Raw genomic sequence first — 16565 nt, forward strand, 5'->3', positions numbered from 1 at the left:
CTATGTTTCTACCCTTGTACCCTGCAAGCTTAATAACTGTAGTTCCTACTCAAAAAGCAGAAAACTGAATAAAGGTTAGCTCTTAAGATGTTTTCAACTAATGTGCTCAGTGTTGGTTTCAACAGTTATGTGCCTGCTTTTTAAAATTAAAGAACCTGGTATTTTTCAGTAAAATTCTCTGATGCTAATTCAATTAAATTATATTTTATATACACTCAGTTGTAAAAATATACTAACCTTCTCTTCTGATTCTTTCTGAAATCCAGTTGCTTTGATATCTAAATCTAGGAGAGTAAACAAATATTTCAGTCATACTATCACTGAAATTCACTTCTGAAAGTTCTCATCATTTCTAATAAAATGGCCTGACTTCCTGATTAAGGCTTAAGTTTCAAACATTCTTAAAAAATTACTATATTCATGTTCCCTAAGTGGAAATGAAAATAACAGTTTTCTAGTTAGACTCTGTTAGTCCCCAAATTATATTCCAGTGCTATTTTGTCACATTTCTTAAATGTGATTTAGAGCCCTGTGTTTTCAAAGACTATCAGCAGATGGAATTGTCACCCATTCCAGAGAATGAGACCTATCCCCTGCCCTCTGTAATTACAATATAATTAGACAATATAGCTAATACAATCTAATAATTTACTGCCTCTGAAAATGGCTGGTCCGACACCCTCTTCTCCCATCACCCTGTTTTGACTTTCACGGGACTCCCTGGGAAATTGATTTGATGCACAGCCTAATGAAAACTAACCAGATAAAGTGAATGGTTTTATATTGGGTTAGCAAAAATTTGCTCAAATAGGGAGCCAGCAAAACAGATGAAGTAGTCTTGCACTGCTCAAGCACAGATGAACAGAAGTACAACTGAAATAGCAGCAGGTGACAGACAGATCTGGAGAAGGACCAATGTGGGAGAAGAGGATAGAGAAGGTCTGAAGAGAGATATATGAGAGGAGGACAGAGAATGTCTGATCTGACAGGAGATGAGAGAACAGCTGGGTATTGTGAAGGAAAGTAAAAAAGATAAACATGGTTATCTAGTAGTCAAAAGGTGTTTGCATGCTTGTAGTGATATATAGCTATGTAACTGCATGAATGGTTTCTGCCCTGAGCCTGGTGGTCCATACAGCTGGAATTTGTATCCGGGCTCAGAGATGTAAATATGAGCTTCTCTGTACAATAAAGTGTCTCTGGTTGCACCACAACTGGAGTCTGTGCCTTCACACGCCACAGACCAATAGCATTTTTTCTTCTTTCTCAGAGACATCTTTGATTCTTAGATATGTAAGAAGCATGTAGGAACTGTCACTGATTGTTACAACCATACTTACCTTAACACAAGCATATGGCACCATGTACCATGTGGACTAACTTTCATCAAAAATATCCACAGGAATGAAATAATTTTAAGCTGGAAATATACCACTGACTTGGCAAAACAATTATTTCTTAAATAAATCCGAACAGAATACTTAGAAAAACATGACTTGTACTCCAAGACAACTATGAAAACTAAACAACTGTCATAAAGGCCACATACAGTCAGATTCTAAATAAAACTATACAGATACTCATCTTCAGCTTCTCAAACAATTTTGCCATACGTAAAGCAACTTCAAATTTTGTACAAAATACAACTTACCTGGAGAATTATTTTGCTATCCCTATACTGCAGCATTTAGTGGAAAAAAGAGGCTTGGAAATATTGTCAGTAAGTTATGGACAGTTTATCCAACCCTTAGGATTTAATAATACAATAAAAAGTTCTTATTCAGAAAGAATTGTAATCTGCTCATCTTAAGAAAATTTCTATAGTAGTTTGAGTTTATTTATGCAGTTTTGTACTTACAATTACTTGTGAAAACAACTGCAGTTATTTTAGAAACATACTTTGTGGTGACCCAGTCGAGGCAGACTGAAAAGAAACACTATCCATCGTGGACATTCATCTGTGGAAACACAAGCATAACCTCTCCCCCAAGTTAACAATTCAAGCGGTCCCGACCAATGCCCAGTACGAGGGTCTTTCATGCGTACTAAGACACCTTCATGCTTTCTCTAATCGTGCCTCTGGGGTCATTCCATTCCTTCCCCCTTTTTGGTTTTTTGTTTGGCTTTTTTTTTTTTTTTTTGTGTGGGTGGTCTTGTTTTTTTGGAAGTTAGTGCCACTTTATTAATAGACTCACACCAATATGTACCCTCAACTAAAAATACACACGCTACACAGACTTTGTTATTTAAAAGGTGATAGGTTAAAACTACTCGTTCACGCTTCCATCTCATCCTAGTTTCTACTCATACTCCCTTAAAGTTATTTAACTCTTTACTGCAGGATCTCAGCTGCACATCATTCAAAGCAAGGCCAAAACTGCACATTATCAATGTCAAAACAACCCACTGTCTCTGTTCCATACAATTCTACAATTCCTTTTTTTTTTTTAACAGCAAAATACTTTTCAACCACTGTAATACAGTTGATTATAGACAGCTTTTCCGCGTGACAGAAAACAGTCACCCCATACTGCGAAACAGTTTTTTGAAAGTCCTGCACTACTTTCCAAGCAAATGGTGTGTGAACGTGAGGATTACCAGCAGCCACATCTCCCAATACAATAGGATATGCATTCGGTGCATCGGTGCAAGGAGTAGGAAGATCAAGGAGCGGTCCGCCTATCTGTTCTACTAAACCCCAGTTTCCCTCCCTTAATGCCCCATCTCTTACAGCCTGCCAAAATCGCCGAGGGTCGCGCGTCTTTACTGTACCACTGGAAACCAGATTTTTACCACCTCCACCTTTTTCATTGCCTGTGACTGATAACGTTGTCGTAGCTGGACCCGAATCCGGGTTTTCGGCATTTCCATCCTGCGCAGGCAGGGGCGGAGCCGAGGGGGCGGGCGGGATGGGCGGTGCTGAGGGGGCGGGCGGGGGGACCGGAGCCGAGGGGGGAAGGCGTGTGGGCTGGCACAAATGTTGGGGGGAGTCAGGGGGGCTGGATTCGATCCACCGAGGCTTCTGCTTGCCGTCCTCGGAATCGGTATCAAGTATAAGTCGATGCAGTTGGAGAGATTTAGGGGATTCGGGGCATTGGGGAGTGCCGTCTAGTAAGGGACACAGACTCTCCCCCTCCCCCACCCCCTCATCCTCTTGTCTGTATTCCGGAGGGGATACAGGGGAGGTTTGAACGGATGTACCCTCATTCGCATTTTGCTGACTTTTTTAAGCCTCCACTTGCGTCTTGCGGACTTTGCAAGCCCCCACTCGCATTTTGCTGACTTTTTAAGCTCCCACTCGCGTCTTGTGGACTCTGCAAGTCTCCATCTCGCATTTTGCTGATTTGGCAAGCCCCCATTCGCATTTTGCTGATTTTGCAAGCCCCCATTTGCGTCTTGCGGATTTTTGAAGCCCCCTACAACATGTCTAAGCAATCCTCATGTAGGCAAAAACCCCGACGCCTCTTTGTCCCCTTTTTCCAGAGCTTCTGACAGTGTTGATCATAAATTGTCCCAGGTCCACACACTAAAGAGCAGTCGCGGGGGACATTTCCACTCCATGTGTTTTGGCCCACAATAACATATCTTTTAACCGAAGCCCATGTAAAGTAATTCCACGCTTCTCTAATACTAATTTCCACATTGATAGCACCATGGTATCTTCTTTAGATAACTTGCTCCCCATGTTGTCCCTGGTGGCTCACCTTACCGGTGTCAGTTCTCCCGTGATCTTGCAGCCGCTCGTTGTGCTACTTTGCTTCATCAGGCTCCGCCTCCCCAGCAACCCGCTGGTCGCAGTTTCAGGATCACTCCTGACACCCCTTACCGGGGTCACATCGGCACAGTGTCAGGGTCTCTTTTTGATACCCTTTACTGGGATCACATCGGCACGTCGGGGTCACCAAGTGTGGTGACGCAAGTCGAGGCGGACTGAAAAGAAACACTATGTCTGCGTGGCTGGGTTCGGACAAAATGTCCTTTATTGTTTATACAAACTATTTATATATCTTAGACAGTGGACGTGTTAGACCCTGATAGGTTTTTGTGTCCTTCTTGCTCGCTATTTGCTGTTGCTGTAGGTGCCCGTATGCTGCGGTTCTAAGTTCCGGTTCTTCACATCCTGTTTACATACCTGACAATTTGTGGCTGTCTTAAAGGTACACGGCTAAGTCTTTGAAGTCAACTAACTTGTCTGCAGACCCGCTGCAGACCCCAACATTATTCTTATTCCTATGTGTTGTAATAATACTGTTATTTATACCTTGTATGATACCTTGCTTTACATTATTGATACGCCGAATAATAAATAGTACCCAGTTTGTGATGACTCCGATAGAAAAGAAAGATAATGTACCCATAATGATGCTTAAGAAATGGACACCCCCCCCAAGAACTGAATGATGAAATCCACTTGGTACTAGCAAAAGTTGAAGAAGAGACATGATTTGAAAATTCTTTAGAAGGGAGAAAAGGATTAAAACCAATAATTGAAGATTTACTCCAGAAAGGGGCTTTAGAGCCTTGTATGTCCCCACATAATACACCCATCCTTCCAGTTAAGGAAGCAGCCGGTAGTTACAGATTAGTTCAGGATTTGAGAGCTGTTAACTGAAGAACCATTACTAGGTTCCCGGTAGTGGCAAATCCATACACTTTATTGAATCAAGTATCCCCTGAACATACCTGGTACAGTGTAATAGATTTAAAGGATGCCTTCTGGGCCTGCCCACTATTGGAAGCCAGTAGGGATTATTTTGCATTTGAGTGGGAGAATCCGGACACAGGCAGAAAACAACAGATAAGGTTGACAGTATTACCTCAAGGTTTTACTGAATCTCCAAATCTGTTTGGACAGGCACTAGAAAAATTACTCACGTCCTTTGAAACTAAAGGTGAAGTGAAGCTCCTACAATATGTTGATGATTTATGAATAGCAGGGAAATTGGAAAAGGAAGTTCGGGAAAACACTATAGGTTTATTGAATTTTCTGGGAGAAAGGGGGCTAAAAGTGTCACAGACTAAGTTGCAATTTACTGAGCTAGAGGTAAAATACTTAGGACATTAGATCACTAAAGGAAGAAAGAAATTAGACCCAGACAGGATAGCAGGGATAGTTGCCTTGCCAGTTCCAAAAACAAAAAGAGAAATTCGACAATTATTAGGACCGTTGGGATACTGCTGACAATGGATAGAGGGATTCAGTAAGAAGATAAAGTTTTTATATGAAAAACTTACCTCGGACGTGATAAAGTGGTCATCACAAGATGATGAAAAATTCCAGTGCCTTAAAGATAACCTGGTAACGGCTCCTGTATTGAGCCTCCCAAATCTAAATAAACAATTTCAACTCTTTGTAAACACCAGTAATTACACTGCTTATGGAGTACTCTCTCAGGATTGGGCTGGAAGTAAAACCCCCGTTGGATATTTTTCAAAACTATTAGATCTGGTAAGCAGAGGATGGCCAACGTGTTTGCAAGCAGTGGTGGCTGTGGCCTTGTTAGTCAAAGAAGCTAGGAAGGTTACATTTGGGGGATCTGTAGTAGTATATGCCCCTCATGACATTAGAGGAATCCTCCAACAGAAAGCAGATAAATGGCTTACCGACAATAGAATATTAAAATATGAAGCTATTTTAATTCATTCCCCTGATTTGGATTTAAGGACGACTATGGCACAGAACCCAGCACAGTTTTTGTTTGGGGAATGGGAGGAGGCTTTGATACTCAAACATAACTGTATAGATTTAGTAGAGTTACAAACAAAAATTAGACCAGATCTAGAGGAAGAAGAGTTGGGGAAAGGGGAAAAATTGTTTATAGATGGATCTTCATGGGTGATTGAAGGAAAGAAAAAATCAGGATATGCCATCATAGATGGGAGCAATTGGGAAATAATAGAATCTGGGCCACTGAGTGCTAGTTGGTCAGCACAGGCATGTGAATTATATGCCCTTTTAAGAGCATTGAAAAGATTACAAAACAAAAAAGGGACAATATTTACAGATTCAGAATATGCTTTTGGAATAGTCCACACATTTGGAAAAATATGGGAAGAAAGGGGTTTAGTAAATACCCAGGGAAAGGGATTAATCCATGAAGAATTAATAAAACAAATATTACAGGCTATACGAGAACCTGAGGTGATAGCTATAACTCATGTCCAAGGACACCAAAAAGGGCTACAATTTAAGACTCGGGGAAATAATTTAGCAGATGAAGAAGCCAAGCGAGTGGCTCTCTTAACCTTGACAACCACCCAACAACCAAGACTGAGAGAGGAACAAACAAATGAACAAAAGGCTTATTCTGAACGTGAAATATTGGAATATGAAAAATTAGGAGCTAAACAAAAAGACAACAAATGGATTTTTCCAGATGGTAGGGAAATGCTACCAAAAGGATATGCCAGAAGGATAATACAAAGGTTGCATCAACAAACACATTGGGGGGCTAGAGCCCTTGTTGATCAATTCCTAAAAATTCTACGGGTGTATAGGAATTTTTGAAATTGCAAAACAAGAAGTACAAGGTTGTTTAATTTGTCAAAAAATTATTAAAAAACAAATAAGACAGACACCAAAAGGAGGGAGACCTTTGGCTCACCAACCTTTTGAAAGGATACAGGTGGATTTTACTGAATTACCAAAGGTGGGGCAATATAAGTATCTTTTGGTGATCATTGACCAACTAACCCACTGGGTCGAGGCATTTCCTGCTACAAGGGCCACGGCTCAGACAGCAGAAAAACAATTACTTGAAAATATTATTCCCCGATATGGGATTATTAAAGTAATAGACTCAGATCAGGGATCTCATTTCACATCTAAAGTTCTTAAAAATATTATATTAGCCTTGGGAATCCAGTGGGACTATCACACTCCCTGGCATCCCCAAAGTTCTGGAAGGGTGGAGAGAGTAAATCAGATTCTAAAAAAACAATTATCAAAGCTAGTGATTGAGACAAGAATGTCATGGATAAAGTGTCTTCCCTTGGCCCTGTTAAATATCAGAACTATGCCGAACTCAGTAACTGGAATCTCACCTTTTGAAATGTTGTATGGGATGCCTTATACCCAAAGGTTACCAATAGGTCATCCCAAATTGGAGGATATGACCATTCAACATTATATCATAGAACTGAATAAAAATATGCAGGAGCTCAGGGCTAAAGGGCTATTAGCTCAGAGCACCCCTTTAGATTTCGCAATACACAAAATTCAATCGGGAGATAAAGTATTGATAAAAAGCTGGAGAGAAGATAACCTTAACCCTCAATGGGAAGGACCATTCTTGTTCTTTTGACTACAGAAACGGCAATAAGGACGGCTGAAAAGGGATGGACACATGCATCAAGGGTAAAGGGAGCAATGAAGGAATGGAGGGTCGTAACTGAACCTGGGGATACCAAACTTACCTTTAAAAGAACTTGATGTAACGGCTGGGGAAATTCATATTGTCTTCCGTAAAAGGATAAACTCTAATTGAATTTACAAAAATTCAACGTACGGAGAACCAATGATATTTTTAGTAGTTGAAGGAACCCACTTTTCCCCACTTTTCCCAAACCTTTGTTTGTGTTGGTTGTGTTGGATGTCCTGTACTGAATAAAATAATTCCTATTACTCACAAAGGAAAGAAAGGCACACCTCGGTAAAAAAAACTGGAGAGGGCAAGACCGGAGGGAATCGATGCTGCAGCTGACAAGGTCTGCCGAGGGCTGCAACCCCTGGGGCGGTGACCACTGAGCATTATGATCCTGACCGAATCTCTCTTGATATGGGTCCTGATTGGAACCCTGTGGGAAGGTGTGGACACCCTTTCCGACCATTGTAGTGAGTGTATTGTTGTAACAATGCAAGGTGATATAGTCTCCCATACATTGATCTACCATACCCACTACAAATGTAAAGGGCAAATTATGGGTGACTGCATATATAATCAAACCAAATATAAACTCTGTAAGGATCCTTCAACCAACAAGATCATGTGCTATGATCCTGAAATACTTCCAACCTTATATTGGATAGAATTGAAAACAGAAGGATGGACAAAGAAAGGAAAAGATAAAGGAAAATATGATGGGTTGAAAACTTTGGCAGTAAGTAATCAGGTTTATAGTCTTAGTTCCTCAGTATCAACCATTTTTGATGTTTGCCGAGCGGTTGATAGGGACTGGGACTCAGCTGACTGTGGAGATATAAATCAGAGAAAACAATATGGGATGACTGAAAAATACACATGTATGAATCATGGAAATTCTTATCTCGCACGCGGGATGTACGGAAGCCACTTGTGTGGAGCTACATGGGAAGTTGTGTGTTGGGACACCACCAACTGGGGCTATGAATATCATTGTTCCAGTCTGAAAGCCAATTTGGAAAAGATAAAGGCGAGCTCAACTTGTGGACTTCATGACTGTATGCTGGTCAATCTAACGATTATAGATCTTGGGAAAAAGAGAAGGATAACAGATTTTGGAATTAAGATATGGGCCTCCAGTTATGACCCAAGAGCCGAAGTTCGGATAATGTGTCATGAAAAAGTAAAACAAACCATGCAACATTGTTTGTTATTTAACTCATTTTATCATGAAATGGAAACAGGAGTCAAATATGAAATTCCCACAGTTGCTAAAAATCTGTTTGTGAACCTTGCCGAAAATATAGCAAAAGCACTAAGCGTAACTAATTGTTATGTGTGTGGTGGGACAAATCAGGGAGAACACTGGCCTTGGGAATCTTTAGAGAGCAATATAAATGACCATAGAATCTGGAAGATAAATAATCAAGATAGAAGACAACAGTGGATTTTACAAACTAATATAATAGGGAGAAGCTGTTTCCAACACCTAACTAAAGAAGGGGAACCGGTAGGGAATTTAATTTGTGAAGGAGGATATATAAGGAATAAAACAAGGAAAGACGGATAAATGGGGGAACCCAATGAAGATAAATCCAAGAGTGGCCAACTGGACAGATGGGAACAAGATACCAACTGGTTGCCTGCACTGGAGGGACACTATTGGATTTGTGGAAAATTAGCATTTGCATTTTTGCCAAAGAATTGGGTTGGGTCATGTATAATAGGTACAATTAGACCTAGCTTCTTCCTGTTGCCAATAAGTAGGGGAGAGCAATTGGGGGTTCCAGTATATACAGAATCTGGTGAGTTACAGAGATACAAGAGAGATTTACAAATTGGGAATTGGAAAGAGAATGAATGGCCTCCAGAAAGAATAATAGCCTATTATAATCCAGCTACATGGGCAGAGGATGGATCCTGGGGCTACCGAACTCCGATATATATGTTAAACAGGATTATACAGCTACAAGCAGTAGTTGAAACATTAGTAAACAAAAACGGAGATGCCTTAAGTCTACTTACAAAACAAAATACAAAAATGAGAACTGCCATATACCAAAATCGTTTAGCATTGGACTACCTGTTGGCACAGGAAGGGGGAGTTTGTGGGAAATTTAATCTTACCAATTGTTGTATACAAATAGATGACAAAGGAAGGGCTATAGATGAACTTGTTAGAGGCATGAAGAAAGTAGCCCATATCCCAGTACAAACATGGAATGGATTTAACATTGGGAATTTAGGATAATGGATGTCATTCTTTAATAGTGATTGGGTTACCAAAGTGGGTATTATACTCCTGGGAATATTTGGAGGGTTGTTACTTATCCCTTGTATAATTCCATGTTTTATTCGATTAATACGATCAATGGTCCAGAGTATGCAACTGGAAATAAAGAATTATAAAACGCCATTAATGGTATTGGAAACTAAAACAACCCCAATTTTAACTGCAGCATGAAAAGCTGTTATCGAATTAGAAACTAAGACATGAATCAATGAGATAAACAAAAACAAAGGGAGGAATTGTGGAAAACATAGGCATGATTCTCATGTCAAAATAGAATATGGTGTGATAAGTGTAATTGTTGTACCCTGTGTGGATCTAAAATAATTTGTGATCACTATAACCTATATCACAAGATGAATGTTTGAATCAATTTGAGAACATGTAAAAATAAAATATAGACGAATGTGCTTCTCTCTTAAAACAATGTAACCACCTCTTAGAAACCCCACCTAGAGCTGATGCAATCGCTGCTTAGAAAAGCCCGCCAAAAGATGAGACCATGAGACTTTCAGAAGATCCAATAAGAGAAAAGCGCGCCAAGAGACAAAGACCTCGAGATTTCTAAAAGACCCAATAGGAGGAGAAGGCGTACCCCAGCAACTCAAATGACCCAATAGGAGGAGAAGGCGTACCCCAGCAACTTAAATCACCCAATGGAAGAAGAATAGGATGATTATCTGGTGAAAAGAGATTGGTCAAGATGCCGGTATAAAAGACGCTGCTTTTAGAACTTGGTGTGCATGTGGTGGAGCTAAGGGAGGCTCTCCACGCACCCAGCGCTGTTTTGCTTATTGCTTCTCAGCCTAAATTGATTGAACCCAAATAAAATTGTATGCTTTTTTTATAAAATTGGATTCCGGTCTTTTATAACAGCAGCATCCAAACCCCCTTGCTTTCTAACCTCCCCAAAGTGGGAAGCTAGGTGCAGCTGGGTAAGGAGTCTGATAAAATAAAACTCAATAACAGCAGACTGTTATTAAGTAAGGTATTCTTTATTGTAGCATTGGGGTAGCACTGGGGGTAGCTCCACCATAAGTGCTCCAACAATCTGACAAACTTTTAGACACTATATATCATAAAGTTATACATATTCATAATATTTAAAAAACTCATTTACATATACATGAGATTTCCTGGAACTCGTTAACATATGCAAATGTATGGTCCGCATGCAGAGTCATCTTCCCTGGTGGTCTTTGGGTGGTCATCAGAGTCTTCAGATGAAGAAGGCTTGTAGTCTTCTTCACTGCGCCCACTGATTGACCTTTACTTCTGGGCAAACTCAGTTCTGGGATCAGTAGCCCATATCCTTCGAGGCTATAGTTGCCATCCTCTTGTGACTTTCTTATCTCTATGGTCTTGTGTATCCCTCCCCCTTATCTTACAACCATCCAGAGCCTCTTTTGTTCAACTAAGTATCTAAGGTACTTAAGACATCTTCATTGTTTTAGGGGCCTTAACCCTTTCAAAACAACCCCAGTTCCCTCAGCTGCTCCTCATAAGACTTGTTCTCTAGACCCTTCACCAGCTTTGTTGCCTGTTTTGCTGATTGACTGGATACCAAGCAAAAATTAATTCCAAATCAAATATAAGAATAAATGCAGTTTATTCTTGTGGGAGACCATATTATGAGCTGACTGTCTCAAAGCTTGTTTACATTCCTGATGAGCTTGGTGCAAGGCTACCTGGCGGTTTAACAGAACTCAGCAGTTGCGAACCAGACAAGAAGCAAACAGCCACCCAAAACCAGACATTGGCTGGGATCAAGGAATGGCCACGTTGCTTTTGGGGACATGTCCAGGCATGAACAACCACTTACACCTGCCGAGGCATGCGCAGCCCATGACAAAGGACCACATGGCTGTCGCGTGTGCTTCTTGGAACCAGCATGCCAAGATGGGGAGCATGCATGGTAGTGCAGTACAAGCCGTTGTCTGGGAAACGGTCTCCCGAATACCCTATAGCAGACTGCACCATCGAACGGTAAGGGCACGATTTGCAGACCCCCACCACCGACAGACAAGGAAACTACAGGCCAATGGGACACCGCTGGATCCATGGTGGTGACTATCTCTTGCAACTCTGTCCCGACTGCTTGCTAGGTTTTCTTCTTTTCTATCCTTCCTTCCCTTTCCTAGCGCTATTTTCTTATGAACACTTTGTTCTAATAAACTTCCTTGATTGGCGGCATTTGATCTTGTTTGCATCTTCATCTCACTCCGGGTATAACATTGAATCTCCCCGGCTTGGGTTTTCCCAGACCAGAACAATTTTATTACAATATAATAAAGGAAAATAGCATGCAATATGATAAAAGGAAATGGTACTAGTTATTATGCACAATATGATAAAAGAGCAATAGGAGCGAAGCATCAGATCATTACTGCAAAGCCTTACAGAGACTAAGAAAAGGATACATCACCAATTACCACCTTATCATCCAGGCCCACACTTTGGCTGGGAAGCCCTGCTGCAGCAGGTGCCAGGAGTCTCTCAGTAATTGGGAAAATTCCTACGCTGTGCATCCACCCATAGGAGAGGCTTCCGGCCCAGTCCCAGAGCTTGCCTGCCTTTATACTCAGTGAAAAACAGAAATAGTTTACACACCTGGTGTATGCAAACTTTTAAATTTAGGCTAAGTGCAGGTGTGCACTATCTCATGATTTGTAAGGTTCACACATGCCAGGGACATTGGCCAGACACCTGAGTGTGTTAGAGTTACCGTCATGCCTGTCCAAATCTCTCTCTAGAGCCTTCCTACCCTCAAGCAGATCAACACTCCCATCCAACTTGGTGTCATCACAAACTTTCTGAGGGTGCACTCAATCCCCTAATCCAGATCATCAATAAAAATATTAAACAGAACTGGCCCCAATACTGAGCCCTGAGAAACACCACTTGTGACCAGCTGCCAATTGCATTTAACTCCATTTACTACAACTCTTTGGACATGGCCACCCAGCCAGTTTTTACCCAGCGAACAGTACACCCATCCAAGCCATGAGCAGCCAGTTTCTCCAGGAGAATGCTGTGGGAGACAGTCTCAAAGGCTTTACTAAGGTCTGGGTAGACAACATCCACAGCCTTTCCCTCATCCACTAAGTGGGTCTCCTTGTAATAGGAGATCAGGTTTGTCAAGGAGGACCTGCCTTTCATAAACCCATGCTGACTGGGCCTGATCCCCTGGTTGTCCTGTACGTGCTATGTGATAGCACTCAAGATGATCTGCTCCATAACTTCCCCAACACTGAGGTCAAATTGACAGTCATGTAGTTCCTAATAATGCACCTAAATATCCCTATCCAACTTCTGCATGTTTAAATGTAAAAAGAATTGATATATTAACAATATTAAACTTTTTTCAATACTATATGGTACTATAGCTACATATGACTATTACATGTATAGATTCCATTTATTTTATTCTGTTCAAATACAATACTCATATCTAAATAAAAAGGATATACCTATATATATTTCAAGTACTTCCCAAGCCAGGCATTCTTAGTTATAGTACATAGAAAGAATGGAGAAATTAAGAGCAAACCTATTTTTCAAGTGTTAAAAATGTGCTGAACATTTTTCTTTATAAAATACAAGCTAAAAATATGTATTTAATAAGAAAGCACATACAGTTCATAAGAATGAACTTCATGCAACACTTAAGTTTAAACAGCATGGAGTCAGGCAACATCCACAGCAACAGTTCATAGAAAAAAACAACACATACTGGAAAAAGAATCTGTCCTACCTTCATTAATTCTTATTTCAGTTGTTAAAGCTATGTCCTTATTAACAAAAGACAGCCTTTACAAAATAGTAATTAAAAAAAAAGGGGGGCATGAAAGAGTTGTATCCTCCTTTTTTTACTCCTATAAATTCAAAGGGCAGTTGAGTCCAGCCTAAGGCACCCTTATTAGCCTCTGCTGTCAGGACACTGCTAACCTTATGCTGGGCGAGTGCACTTCTAACACTAACACCAACTGTAAAGGACCCTCAAACTGTGAGGATACCCCCAATACTGTCATTCTATATAGAAAACCTTAGGTAGGGAGGTACATCACTGCTTTACATATTTCCAAGCAATACCAGGCCACAAAGCGAGTACAAATAAAACGTGCAGCTGCTTGGCAGTTTCAATTCTTTGCCATGTCTTAAAGAATACAAGAGAAAATGTTAGGAAAATAACATTAAGTTAAAGTTGCAGAGAAATAACATCAGCAGCAATCCTATTTACTGGTGTTTTCCTTATTTCCTCTGAGTAGGATTCTGATGTTTCACTTCTACTGGCTAAAATGTTCTGGAGGGTCCAGCAGCACAAACTCAGAGACCCACAAGATATGTGTAAAATCAATGGGGCCAATTGTAGAGCTGGGAACTACTGAGTCTGAGGGTACACAAAACTAGTCAGAACAGAAAATAAAAGGAAAAAAAAAGATTTAAAAAAATAAAAATACCTATTTATAAAATAATCAAGAAGAGCTGGCTTGCACTATGGGATTTCAGGGATGTGGGGGTGTGTATGTGGTGTGGTTCCTGTGTGTGGCTGGGGTTTTCTTGAGATCAAACCCAGAGCTCAGCAAGCCCGGGACAAGGGCTCATTTCACCTCAGGGTAGCCTGGGAGTTAGCCTCCCCCAGCGGCCGGTCCCTCGCTTCTCCTTGCGCCACACCTGCTGTCACGCAAGCAAAGGTATGCGCAGCACAGAGAAACACCGCGTTACTACCTCCTCCTACGGGACTCCTCCCACATCACTCTCTCACAGAATCCTCCACGACGGTCTTATTGCTGTCGCTATCGCTCTCCCTGCCATTCCGCTCCCCCACGGCGGCGGCGCTGCTGCTGACTCTCTCTCCGCTCGTCTCCCCCGGGTGCCGCTGGCGGCCGCCCCTTCCCCCAGCGTGCTGCGCAGCTCTCCTCAGCAGAGGTGGCTATTCAGTGGAGGCCTGCACCCAGCAGCGCCTCACTCCCTCTCGGGTAGCACCTGACAGCCGAAACAGGGGTTAGGGAGAGGCAGAGCAGGAGAGGAGAGCTTGTCTGCAACAAGTGTTGCTTCTCAGATATGGTTAAGATTGGAGTGGCTGCCCGGTAGAAGTTAAAGGCAGCTCTTCTATTGGCACCATTGGAATGAGTCTCCCTCAGCAGGCCCACTTGGGGTGGTGACACCATCCCCACACCTTCAGCAGGAGTTCCTGCCTCCTCATTAGCATTAGGCTCCTGGTTCTGACCCTGTTGCATACACTGTTTAGCAGGGCCATGAAGCACTGAACATATACTGACCTGTGTGTCATCTAAAATTGCTCCCTTTTCTTTATTTGTGTACTTCTATAGCCACATTTAAGCAGCTTACTTCATCTGTTGAACACGAACCAATCATTGTGCTTAGAACAAGAGTAGGAATGTGTTTGAGATAATCAAATTATCAGTTGCCAATATTTTCACAGTATTTGCAATATCACTCTTATACATAACCCTGTGATCATCTGTTAATATCAGCAGACCATTCTTCCTCAGCTTTGCCTTCTATCTCTGCAGCAGTGGGGGCAATGCTGCTCCCATGGCCTCTGTCAGTGTGAAGCTGAGCAGGCCACAGGGCTGCTGAAAATTTTTGATGGCAAAAAGAATTATGCCATATACTTGCACAGACTGCAAATTACAAATCATCATGACTCCTGCTTCAAGTGAAATTGATAAAAATAGTGTTTTTATCACTTGCCAAATTATGCTCCATCACAGAAGATTAAAAAAACCCCAAACCTGCTACAGAAAAAGTGTGGAAAACAGAGCAAGATACTAAAGGTCATCTTGAATTATTTATCAATTATACAAAATTGTTACAACTGTGTACAAATTGCTATTTTGCTTTGACTTAGTCATATGCATATGCAATTAATAGCAATTGCTGTGCATATTATCAAATTGCTCCAGAAATCTTGTTGGTAATATTTTACTCTTTTAAGATAATAAAGGTGAGAGACTCAAGAAAACATAAGTGTTAAGAAAGAAGCTAGCAGGGAAGATGGATAAACAGTAATAACTTGTCAGGATTTATATGTATCCCATTGAAGATGAGAATGGAAAGTATATTTACATGCTAAAGGACTGAGGTTGTTACTGGGCCTGATGCTGTCCTGTACGCTGTGATTTTATAGCTGTGTTTTTATCTACTGAGCTGGGATCTGTAGAGTTTGTGTATATTTTTGTACTGCCGTGGCACACTGAGTCTGTACATAGAGATTTGGGGTGTTTTTTGAAGAGGGGGGTGGGAGGGAGAAGATGCTTGGTCTGTTTAGCTAAGGTTTAATCTTAACTTAGAAGTAGTCATGCATCCCAGGTTCGAACAGTTAGTGTTAAGGCACCTTGTTTGAAACTAATCTTTGTATGCTTGCAAGCAACGAATTAAGGTTCTAACAAAGAGGTAGCCCTGGAGGATGAAGGAAAACCACCCCAAGGCCAGTGATTCCAGGCCAAGAAAGAGTAAGAGACCGACATGACCTGGTTTGAGACCATGGGGACTACAAAGGAAAACCCTGGCCAACTGAATAGAGGAGTGGGAGGATTTGCAGACCCTCAAGACCACCAAAGACCCCTGCTCTGGACAATTGGGTATGTGCAAGGGAGAAGGTGATTATTATAATTAGTCTGGGGTAATCTCGTGAATATGTATGTCTTTTCTGGGAAGTTTGTTGAATATGTATATATGTACTGCACAAAAAGAGCTACCTGAGAGAAGGAAGCCATGCATGTTAGGTGGAATGATCCCCCATGCATCCAGCACTGCAATAAAGAATGCCTGCTTCTTAATGCTACATTGGTGTTAAGGAGTTTCTTATTCCCGATTTCAGGGACAAGGTGGCATGAATGATTTCATGATTGACAACAGCTACTTTGGGTGGAGTTCTTAGGAAACCT

The 16565-nt window shown here is 41.3% G+C and overlaps 1 long non-coding RNA gene across 1 annotated transcript in view; it reads left to right on the top strand.

The window, feature by feature from the left end:
- LOC119140792 overlaps positions 1-16565 on the top strand; it is a 265391-nt gene that overhangs the window by 15781 nt on the left and 233045 nt on the right. The gene's annotated exons all lie outside the window — the stretch shown is intronic.

This window comes from Falco rusticolus, chromosome W (assembly GCF_015220075.1).
Source record: "Falco rusticolus isolate bFalRus1 chromosome W, bFalRus1.pri, whole genome shotgun sequence".
NCBI classification, from domain to species: Eukaryota; Metazoa; Chordata; class Aves; order Falconiformes; family Falconidae; genus Falco; species Falco rusticolus.